Genomic DNA, 12235 nt, shown 5'->3' on the forward strand with positions numbered 1-12235 from the left:
CCGCATCAGAAGGAACCAGAATCTTGAGAAGTTACATGCCAACAAGAGGCACCAAGCCATAAATTGCAAATGGGCAACACACATCAAGGTAGACCTCTACGTAGAAGACTAGGTATGGCTTTCATGTTCCATCAGGCCAAAACAAGTTAAATAATGGGGTTTTTGCTTCTGTTTCCAATGAAACGTTAATTTGAGAGTCTTCCAACTTCATGTGTATACCCTCTGGTTCACTAGTCATTCCATTGACCAACCCAGGTCAGACCACATTATGCATTTAACACAGCCCCAATATGCTTCAGACATAAAATGGGAATACATAATTCAGGCTATGTTGACCACCAACCCCACTCACAGAATCCAATGGAATGAGAGAGGTATGGACTCCAGGACTTACTGGGAAAGTTCCTTGTTGCTGCAACCATACTCCTTAACAAAGACATTTTACCGAGAATCCAGGGAAATCCCATCCCATTTCCCTCAAACTTACAGATATGTTACTAAGCTATTCTTATGCTTAGTTTTAAAGTAGGTAATTTTTAGCTTTATAGGTACCATAAGGCCGAGGTTTAAACCTAGGTCTACTTAACTCATAGCCTGTGCTCCTATTTTCATTTATTTATCGAAAATTCTAAGGTCATAGGGAGGGATGGGGATGAAGAGGATGAGAGGCAGGAAATAAAAGGCTGTTTCATAGTCCCAACCCTGATCCTTCAGCCTTTGTACATGCTACTTCTTCATGGAAAGCACTTTCTCCATGTACCAGGTGAGCTGTATACAGAATAACATGGAGAAGAAAGAGAAGCAAATAAAGTAACAAGGGAGTAGTTGTAATAATTCTGCTATATAATTCACACCTCTTTGTAATCCAATTTAGATTCCCCATTAACGTGAATTAATGTTTCAAAATTATCGTATTTACTAAACCAAGTTCTTTCTACATAATTATTGCTTACACTTTAATAAATTGCTTAGGAAAGCTACCTCCAAATCCAGATTAAATATAATATGTTTCATTTGCTGTTTCCTTCCAGGGAGCATACGATTATTTTGGAAATGCTTTCACTGGCTTGATAATTAAATTCCGTATCTTGCCTTACCTCCTCTAGATTGATCTCTCTGTCTTTGAAACATTGCATATTTGTAAACCTTGCCATTCCAAGGGAAGAGCTCTTCTAGGCTGTTGGTGGATCTCCTGAAATTTTAAGGACCTCAGACAAAAATGGATTCAGTCTTTGTACCTTAAAATTCAGGCATTTCAAACTCCTAATGTGTTTTCTAATTTTAAGAATGCAAAAGTCATAGAATTTGGAAATTATCTTAAGAGTTCCAATAGCCATATAAACACTTTGTGATCTCACTTACACATTTTCCATATAGAAAGCTTTTCCTTTGGTCAGCAAAGCAAATTTTCTCATTTGTTTTCACATGAGGAGAGAAAGCTGGGGAGAGGAAGGGAAAGGATATATTTTAAAGTAGATTTAAAACATCTAAGGAAAATATAAAGTAAGACTGCCCTAGAGGAAAATATAGATGGAACACTCTTTGACATAAATCAGCAATATTTTTTTGGATCCATCTAAAGTAAGGGAAATGAAAACAAATGAGACCTAACTAAACTTAAAAGCTTTTGTGCAGCAAAGAAAACTGTAAACAAAATGAAAAGACAACCTATGGAATGGGAGAAAATATTTGCAAACAATAGGACCTGCAAGGAATTAATTTCCAAAATATATAAGCAGCTCACACAGCTCAATATCAAAAAAACAAACAACCCAATCAAAAAATGAGCAGAAGATCTAAATCAACATTTCTCCAAAGAATATATACATATGGCCAACAGACACATGAAAAGATACTCAACATCACTAATTATTCAATAAATGCAAGTTAAAACTACAATGAGGTATCATCTCACACTGCTCAGAATGGTCATTATCAAAAAGTCTACAAATAATAAATGCTGGAGAGGCTGTGGAGAAAAGGAACCCTCCTACATTGTTGGTGGGAATGTAAGCTGGTGCAGCCACTGCGGAGAACACTACAGAGGTTCCTTAAAAAACTAAAAATAGAGTTACCATATGATCCAGCAATCCCATTCCTGCACATATACCTGGAAAAAACAAAAACTCTAAATTGAGAAGATACATGCACCCCAATGTTCATAGCAGCACTATTTAGAGTAGCCAAGACATGGAAGCAACCTAATGTCCATCAACAGATGGATGGATAAAGAAAATGTGGTGTATATATATGCAATAGAATACTACTCAGCCATAAAAACAAATGAAATAATGCCATTTACAGCAACATGGATGGACCTAGAGATTATCATACTAAATGGACTATGTCAGACAGAGAAAGAAAAATGTCATATGATATCACTTATATGTGGAATCTAAAAGAATGACACAAATGAACTTACAAAACAGAAAGTGACTCAAAGGCATAGAAAAAGAAACTGACAGTTACCAGGGGAAAAAGGGAGGAAGAGATAAATTGGGAGTTTGGGATGGGCAGATACAAACGTCTATGCACAAATAGATAAACAACAAGGTCCTACTATGTAGCACTGGGAACTAACTATATTCAGTGGCTAGTAGTAAACTATAATGAAAAAGAATATGAAAAATATACACATATATGTATATAAAACTGAATTTCTATGCTGTACACCAGAAACTAATACAAACTTGTAAAACAACTATACTTCAATAAAAAAAATTTTTTAATTAAAAAAAAAGGCCTAAGGCACCAAGGATTTTCTATTTATGTATTAGAAGAACATTTAAATTATGTGTTAGAGTTTGGTATGACTTTCTGTCAACTTGGAAAGCTAACCTTTCTAGGACAGTCTCTACTAGAAATTGGGATTTCCTCTTCAAAAAGATTTTCGCTTACTTTTTTTCAAGGAGTTTCCAAGATACTTTTAAATTACTGAAGAACATTTTCTGCCTCTCGATTATCCACTACAGTTGTAGTATAGTTCCTTTTAGTGCCCCCCGCCTTTTGTTTTTTAGACTGGAAGGGATCAAAAAATAAAGGTGTTCAGAAATGGAGGCATGCATAGTTGAAGCCTGAAGACATTCTCATGTATCCAGGTCCCTAGGCAGCCTTCCTCCTCCTCCCGGCCTCTTCCTCTTGGCGTTCTATCCTTATCAGGAAAAACAAAAAATTACCCTCTAGGTCCTCACTCAAGAACCTGACTTCCCTGGGAATCTTTATACTTATATTCAAAATATATGTGGAAGGAGGGTATAGCTCAAAGTGACAGAGCACATGCTTAGCATGTGCAAGGTCTTGGGCTCAATTTCCAGTACCTCCCATAAAAAAAAAAAAAAAATAACTAAACCTAGTTAGCTCCCCACTCAAAAAAAAAACTATAGAGTTTAGTTGAGTTAAGTTTTATGACACCATGTTGAAAAGCAGTAAATCACTACTGTGTAATTTATTTCTGTTTATTTTAAATATCAGTGATCTGTTTTAAACTTGTTTGGGAAGGAATACGCTATGAACTTTTCTCAACCTTTGATGTAGGACTCCAGCTGAACTAGCAAAGGACATTGCCTCAAAGAAACTAAATATTTTTTTCTTTAACAATTTAACTGTCTTTTCTCATTCAAAATGTATCACTATAAACTTCTTACAAACAGGGACTATTTCTTCTCTTGGTATCATACAGATTGTTTTATATAGACCAACGTGTATGGCAAATACAAATTGGTTATTTCAAAGTGGTGACAGCATAATAATGGTGATGGTAAATAGCAACTAACACTTATACAGTGCCTCTGTGCCAGGCACTGTCATAAGCATTTTGTGTAGAGTTGCTTAAGTATAAAACCACTTTTATCTGGTTGTCTTTATTTTTCTGGCAAAACACTTTAAAAATTTGTACTGCAGTAAATTCCACAATCCAGCCTTCACCTACCCAACAAGAATAACTAGAATTCCAATGTCTTCTCTTCATTATTTTGACTCCAATAAACTGTCACTTTTTAGATCCATGCCTGCCCCCAAGACTTGACCTGAGTACACAACAGGTGGTTGCTTCCCTATCTTAGCATACCGAGTACCAAACAATGCCTAAAGTAACTGCATTTGGTGTAAACCCTTGATTAGCTTCACTGAAGTAAGAGATGCAGTAAAAATGTTAGTTTGAAGTTTGCTTGCTATATTTTTCATCATTTTTTCAGAAAAATGTTGGTCAGGACCAGCTTCTTCAACAAGTATATATAAAAAAATATATACATATGAAAGTTCCTTATCCCTTATAATGTAATAAAGGTAATGGATTGGTTCAATTTAGAATCTAACAAAGTGACAATAGTTTTTTTTTTCTCCAATTCAGACTTTATATCTATTCTTAAAAAGCCATTTAGCTTCATGCAATTATGAAGTTTAACTATTTAGCAGTGAGAGGAAGTTTGATAAAACTGCCATTAGACAAGCTTGGAATGTGACTTTTTAATGATAGGGTTAGTGCATGTTCTAGATCACAAGAGGTGGTTTTGCCAGTGAGTAATAATTCTTCCACAGATTTAGGGGATGGAGGATAATGTGGCATTGTTTACTTAGGAATTTTTAAAGCACTAGCCTAGAACCATTTATGAAAATGTTCCTCTATCAACCAAAGCACCTTTTCTAGCTGCAATCACACTTCTGCCATTTCTGAAGACATTTACAGAAATTTTGCTACCGTTTTGACACATTCATTTTAACAACACTGCTGCTATACATATGGATTCTAAGGCTTTAGTAAACCAAGTGCATGTTTAAGACATTCTTTCATTTCACTTAATTCATCCGTTTATTCATTCACTCCATATTTATTAAATACCTACTACGTGTAGTATTTTTAAATATTTGTTAATTCCTGTACATGGGACAAAAATTTAATGCTACAAAGGAATATACAATGAAAAGGAAATCTGACACCCCAGTTCCCCAGCCATTCACCTCACCTCCCCAGAGTCAACTAATATTACCAGTAGCATTTTTGTTACTTTTCTATCCTTCTAGAGATATTCAATGTATATGTAGATATATATCTATAGATTTTTTAAATATATATATATAATGATAACATACTGTATATACTCTTCTGTAACTCTCCTTTTTTCACTTAATGATTTCTAGCGGGTAAGATTTATTGCTCTTTGGGTACATTAGATTAATTTCAATATCATAACCAGCACATTTCAATATTAAAATTTTAGTTTAAAAATGTTTTGGGGCAAGGATTATAGCTCAGTCGTAGAGCATGTACTTAGCATGCACGAGTCCTGGTTCAATCACCAGTACCTCCATTAAAAAAAAAACCAAAAAACTAAAAAAATGTTTCAGAAGAGACCTTGAAATGATTTCCTTAAAGGCAATAAGACAGTGTTTGTTACAGAATCAAAAATTTATCGAAAACTTTTACCTTTTCTAAAAAACAAATTCTAAATATAATTCTACATATGAAACAGCAACCCAAAAAACAAAGAAAGAAGAAAGAGAATAATAATAGGTATATGCTCAGAAAGGAATAGATGTAGGCTCAGAAAAAGGTAAAGGGGCAATAGGTTATGTGAAAATGTGCTTGGTGATTCCGTACGTGCATGGTGTGTTACAGGTTGTTCTTTTGAATGATCAGCTGTCAACAGTAACCTGCTCAGCCAGTAAGTCAGAGTCCAGCAAGGGGGTTCTTTGGGTTTCCACTTAGTGTTTCTAGCTTATTGGTTTTTTTCTGAGAGGTCTAAAGAACACTACATTTGTCAGGACCACTGAGAGCTTTTTGTTTTGTTTTTTTCTTTGGAAAGTTCTAATGAAGACACCCACTTCCAAGATGTACCTAGCCAGTCCACCCACATAATCTGATGAATCAAATTGTCAAATATCTGAATGTAAATTTTTTGTTCTACCACCATAATTTTGATATATTCTAGTAGGTTGTACACTTAAAAATCAAATACCTGCAATATGCTAATGTTCTTGCAATTTATCCAATATTGACCTGTCAATTTTTAAGATTTATTGTTTCAATGCATAAAATTAATGAAGTCTTAATATCTTATTCAAAATATTTTATTATTAAAATATTGATGGAAAAGGTGCTCCAGAATAGAGCACCTAAAATGATTTACTGGTAGGCTTGGGACTTAAAAAGCAAAACAAAATTATAAAATGATGTGTAGCTAGGCCAGAGGAAAACCACAAAAGAGAAAACATTAATTGAAGTTTTGGTCTGTGACCATAATTATGACGATATTTGATCATCAAAAACAACTAAGTCTTGTGATATATCTACAATGGAATATTACCCAGCCATGAAAAAGAATGAAATCTTGCCATTTGCAACAACATGGATATTATGCTAAATAAGATAAACCAGACAGAGAAAGACAGGTACTACATGATTCCACTTATATGTAGAATCTAAAAAACAAAACAAATTAACAAGCAGAACAGAAATGAAGACATAAATACAGAGAACAAACAGGTGGTTGTGGGGGAGGGAGGAGGACAGTGTTGAGGGGGAGGAGAGAAGTAGTTGAGAGAAATTAAGAGGTATAGACTTCCAGTTGCAAAATAAATGAGTCATAGGGATGAAATGTACAGAGTGGGGAATATTGGGAATATTGTCAATAATAATGTAATATCTGTGTATGGTGACAGATGATAACTAGATTTATTGTGGTGATCAGTTTGAAGTGTATAGAAGTTTTAAATCACTATGAGGTGTAACAGGAACTAACATAGAGTTGTAGGTCAATTATACTTCAAAAACAAACTAACTCATAAAAAAAAGAGAGATCAGATTTGTGCTTACCAGAGGTGGGGAGTTGGGGGTAGGGGGAATTAGATGAAGGTAGTCAGAAGGTACAAACTTCCAATTATACTATAAATTAGTACTAGATATATAATGTACAAAACGGTTAATGTAATTAATACTGCTGTGTTTATATTTATGAAATTTAAGAGAGTAAATCCTGAGTTTTCGTCACAAGGAAAAAGATTTTTCCTATTTCTTTAATTTTGTATCTGTATGAAATGATGGATGGTCACTAAATTTATTAGGGTAATCATTTCACAATATACGTAAATCAAATCATTATACTGTATACCTTAAACTTATACAGTGCTGCATGTCAATTGTGTTAGAGTAAAACTGGAAGAAAACATAAAAAATAAAACAAGAACTGAAAAAAAAAAAAAAAACCACCCTGAATCTGCAGGGTACCTTCTAAAATCTACCCCATCAAAAAAAAAAAATGAGGTATTTGAGGAATCTCAAAAAGAAAAGTGGTGAACAAGTGGGAAAACAGACAAAGGAATGGAATAGACATTTAACCAAAAAAAGAAATAGAAATGACCAAAAAAAAAAAAAAAAAACAAAAACAAACCAGAAAATTGTTTAATAATAGACAGACATGGATATCAACAAGGGTTTCTCTAAATTATAAAGCCCAGGAACTTAACAGTTTTTCATGTGACATATTGGCAAAGATTTCTTTAAATTATAAAACCAGTTTCTCAAGGGTATCTGGAAACCAGCACTCTCATACATTGCTAGTGGGAGTAATTTTAGTTATGAGAATTTATCCTTAGGAAATAATCAGATATTCTTGTACAAGTTTGTTCAGTGCAGTGTTATTTATTATAAAGACTATAAATAACCTAGGTATTTAACAATAATGAGTGAATTAAATTGTGGTTATTTCTAAATGATGGATTACACATGGAGCTATGAAAAACAATCATGCTTTAGAAAAATATGGAGAATATTTCTGATGTAATATTAAAGAATGTAGGTTTCAAAACACTAAGTACAAAGTCATCATAGTTTTATTTTTTAAGTTAAATATGCATAAAAGCATAGGCACAAAAGTAATATTAGAAGATTATAACTCAAAATGTTGAGATAGTTTGCCCCTCAGTGGTGGGACTGTAGGGTGGTATTTATTTTCTTTATATCTTTATTTGGATATTTTTTATAATTTTAAGTGGTGCCATGACTACCTGAAAGAAAAAAAAGGCAGACATTCTATAGAGAGAGAACTATTTTATTTTAAGCATCTGGTAAGTGATTTTTTTTTAAACTGGAAAAGATCAAGCATTCCATATATAACAACAGAGATGACAAAGGGGAGAGTTTGCCTGTCAGATGAAATCATAGATTATTCAAACTGGAGGATGGGTTAGAAATGATTACTCCAACTCCCTTCATTTTATAGATGGAAAAATAAAGTCCAAACTTATCCAAGGCTACATAGTGTTTAGAATCCAAACAATAATTGGATTTTCTAATTCCTAGAACCTTTATATCATCTTTCTTCTTTCCCACTTATGTATAATGTAGTAGTTGGCAACTGTGTTCTTTTAAGTCTGAGAAAAGAGATGGAAAAATTTTAGGATTTTACCATATGTTAAATAATATAGTAATGTAGCTTTTCTTCCTATTTTTGAATTGGCATTTCCCCCCTGCCCACGCCAAATACTCACACTGTACTTATCTTCAGAATAGCCCATTTGAAATAAAACATATAAATACAACTTCATGGTGCTGATTTAAACATTTCTTTCTTACATCCTCCCTTTTTCCCTAGCTACCTTCCTCAAGGCTTCAGGCTGATTATAAGAAGTAATAATGTGGACTAAGAAGACCTGATATAACCTCACTACTAACTTTAACATGCTCTTTTCAAAGCGAACCCATCATTCAGGTCACCTCAAATTGGGTCTAATATCTGGTTATGAAAAGATTTCTGACACAAAACTCACTTAAATGTGGCTACCTGGTAATAAAGCAGGCAGCCTTGGTGCTCAGAGACTGCTGTCATTTAGATTAGAACAGATTATTGTTATCATTGCTGTAATTTTGTTCTTTATAAAGAAAACCTTTTGATGTTTATTTTACAATGGTTTTCATTGTTGCATGAGATAATTTGGGGGAGGTAATCTGAGTGGTTATATGACCCAGCATTTTTTGGAAAAAAGTAACAGTTTTCAACACGAATGCTTAATGAAAATCTCTAGTATATTTTTAAATGATCAGAATATCAGGAGCTTTAACCTTTTTGGAGATTGTTTGTTGGTATGCAAACATATATCACTTGCTGACATCTCAATCAAATCAGGATCTGTGCTCTTGAATCAAAGAAGCAAAAGCCTGTAAGGGCTTTCCTCTGTTATTTCTCTTATAAATAATAGATTTTTCTGCTTTAATTTACCTGGGGAGGTACACACAGTATGAAAAGGTAAAGACTTGGCCCTCCCTATGTCTGGTCTACCTAACAGGTAAAGTGGCACTTAACTGGGACCTCCACGAGTTAGTCTCTACTGTGTCTTCCAAAGGAAAGATAATAGATTGCACTCTGGCTGATACAAATGGGGGAAGGCAGCAGCTGTATGTGACCTTGTGTTCTGACATGGTTCTGGCATCTGGACAGAATCTTTTTGGTAGCCTGTGCTTTGTCATTTTCTAGCAAGTACAGCAAGTAGGCACCCAGGCCTGAGACTTAACCACTCCACAAGACTTCAGACCTCCTTGAAAGTGGGAGAAAAGGGTCCCAGTATTCTCAGCATTTAATTATCACTCTCAGATGGACTTTAGAGCCCAGTTAATGAACAGGCACCATGCCAGGAAGAGATACATGAGCTTAGATCTCAAAGCGTATGTTCTCTGAAGCTGAAATCATAAACCAGAACATCTGATGTGTGTCTCATGCACAATGGAGGAGGGAGGACTGATGACGGAAAAGTCACAAGCAGCTGCTTTTAGCGCTTGGCTCTCACCAGTGAAGCCTCCCCCTCTGCCACTACACCCCACCCTCTTCCTGCATGAAAGCCTTTTAGGGCTCTTTAGTTCTCATCCTGCGTGCCGTGAAACAGACTGTAAATTTGTATCTGTTAAATCAGTCTAGTCTGTGGCTGGTTGATGTGCCTGGTGGGTTATAAATGAATGACTGGCTCAGCTACTGTTTTGAGTCAGGAAAGAGAGTCTACCTTAGAGAGACAATTGTGTCCCCTGCCCTGAAAGGTAAGGAATGTGGCCTATGGTCCTAATTAAGCTATTTGTTAAATGATGTCCTTTGAACATCGTTTAAATCAATTTATTCTTCTACCCCTTCTCCAGCTATACGATAAAGCATATAATCCTGCGTGATTTCACAGTGGGGCTGTGAAGACCAGGTATTCCCTCCATCTGGAATTCTCTTTCCCTCACTCTTCCCTCTCCCATTGCCAAATCCTCTTTATCCTTTGGATTTAAGTTGAAACCTCAGTTTCTTGAGGGAGCTTCCCTGATCCTACTTTCTTACTGCTCAAAACCAGGAAGTCTCCCAGTTCATCACTCCATAGCACCTGGTACTTCCCTTTTTGCACCCTATGTCATGTTTATGATAATAGTTGCTCAGTGTCTTCCCTTTTAGTTTATAAGTTCCATTAGGGTAGAAATCCTGTCTGTTTTTTGCACCTGAATCTCCACTAAACATTGTACTTTGCACACATTTGGTGCTTAATAAACATTTGTTGAATGAATGATGAATTACACCTTATAATTACTCTGAGATTCCTTTGTGAAAATCAATGGTGCACCCTGTGTGTCTTCCTGATCATGCAGGTAATATTAAGAACAGGTGTTGAATTGGAGTCAAAAGGGCTGCTACTTATTGGGTTCCCCATGCCGGGCTACTGTTTGCCTTTTTATATCACCACAATCTACTATCTTATCATCATGGCAATTTATTTCCAACTCCCTATGCAATCATGTCTAGGAAGATTGCAGTCTGTATTCCTTTTAAAGTGAAACCAAGAATCCAAACTGGCTTTTAGAATTGAGTGCCGTGTTTCTTCATATTTTAGTCACTTTAAAGAATCATTAAGCTCCTGCTGAAAAGACTTCGTGTGGTCTAATTACACTTGAGAATGAGCTTGCCAACTTCAAATTAATTCTGACCAGAATGCCTTCTTGTTGACTCTAGGTGTTTCTGATATATTAACCCGAACGTGAGTATCTACTTCTATCTAGAGACTTTTCAGAATAGATTCATAGTTGAAGTGAGGAAAACCAGTTTCATATGCCATTTATTAGTTGTCACTGATTTATTAACTCACTAATCATTAGTGAACTCTATAAACCAGACACTATTCTAGACATTTGGGAATATGCATAAATAAAACAGATTCTTGCCCTCAAGGAAATGATTATCGGACTGTTGTAGTATGGACAGTAGTCGCCAAACATTCCTTTGCTCCTCTGCTTTTCCCAGCCTTCCTTCAGTTAGGTTGGGGTCATTGCTCTGGCTAATGGCCTGAAGGAAGTCTTGGATCACTTGCAGGCTGAGGAAGTTATAAGCCGATGCGCCTCTCCTAACCCTTTTTCCCCCTCACAGCGACCTCAGAAGTTACACGTTCCACGTGATACAGCTGCAAGATGATAGATCCCAGGTCATCTTGGTTACTGGAGCGAAGGTGTAGGGTGGAGCTCCACAGCCTTCGCTGCGCACCAGCCTGTGCTGGATATATGACATGTGTGAGTCACGTGTCTTTGTTGCTTAAGTCATTAAGAATTCAGGGTTTGACTGCTGGGACAGCCAGCATGAACAACTCGGAGTAATACAGCTCCTATTATTTATTTAATACGTTTTATGTGCTAGTACACAGTACTAGGCTGTTTGTAACAATGACTTATTGTTGCTAAAGCCCTGACAATCACTCTCCTTGCCAAAAAGGGAGGCATTTTCAATACTCATCCTGAACGGCTATATTCATTCTTACCAGATCTGCTCCTTTCTTTTCTTTCTTTTTTTTTTTTTTTTAACAGTAGCACTAAGATTGATACAAGCTTTGAAATTTTAGAGGAAAAAAGGATTTAGGTTTATTCTAGAGGACTGTGTTCAGAGGAGTCCTTATCCTGAATCTATGGCTGGCTGAGGTGGTTATTTAATCTGCCTTATTTTTCCCATAGATAAAAATTGATGCTAATATTTTGCTCCTAATAGTCACAAGGTTATTATGATGACCAAAATGAGTTAACTGTATGAACTGTAAAGCAATTATACAAATAGAAAGAGACCATTCTCATTGAATCTAAGACATCCCCAATTGTAGGGCATACCATTATTTTATATACTGCTTAGAAAGAAAATAATGCTACTAGTTAATCAATGGTAAATGCTTTCTTTTCACTCAGCCCTTATTAAAGGTCTTATTTAGGTTTATCTAAACATTGGTTTTTATCATATATCACACT

General features: G+C 35.4%; 1 protein-coding gene across 5 annotated transcripts in view; it reads left to right on the plus strand.

Annotated features, from left to right (window-relative positions):
• Positions 1 to 12235, plus strand: part of LOC105079746 (myomegalin-like) — a 90688-nt gene that overhangs the window by 59603 nt on the left and 18850 nt on the right. For 4 of the 5 annotated variants that reach the window (XM_074370216.1, XM_074370215.1, XM_074370217.1 and 1 more), the window contains one exon: positions 1 to 12235. This exon is cut by the window's right edge and continues 18850 nt beyond it. The gene's annotated coding sequence lies outside the window, so the exon portion shown is untranslated. The other variant, XR_012509181.1, reaches the window with a different exon arrangement.

Source organism: Camelus bactrianus, chromosome 9, assembly GCF_048773025.1.
Source record: "Camelus bactrianus isolate YW-2024 breed Bactrian camel chromosome 9, ASM4877302v1, whole genome shotgun sequence".
NCBI lineage: Eukaryota > Metazoa > Chordata > Mammalia > Artiodactyla > Camelidae > Camelus > Camelus bactrianus.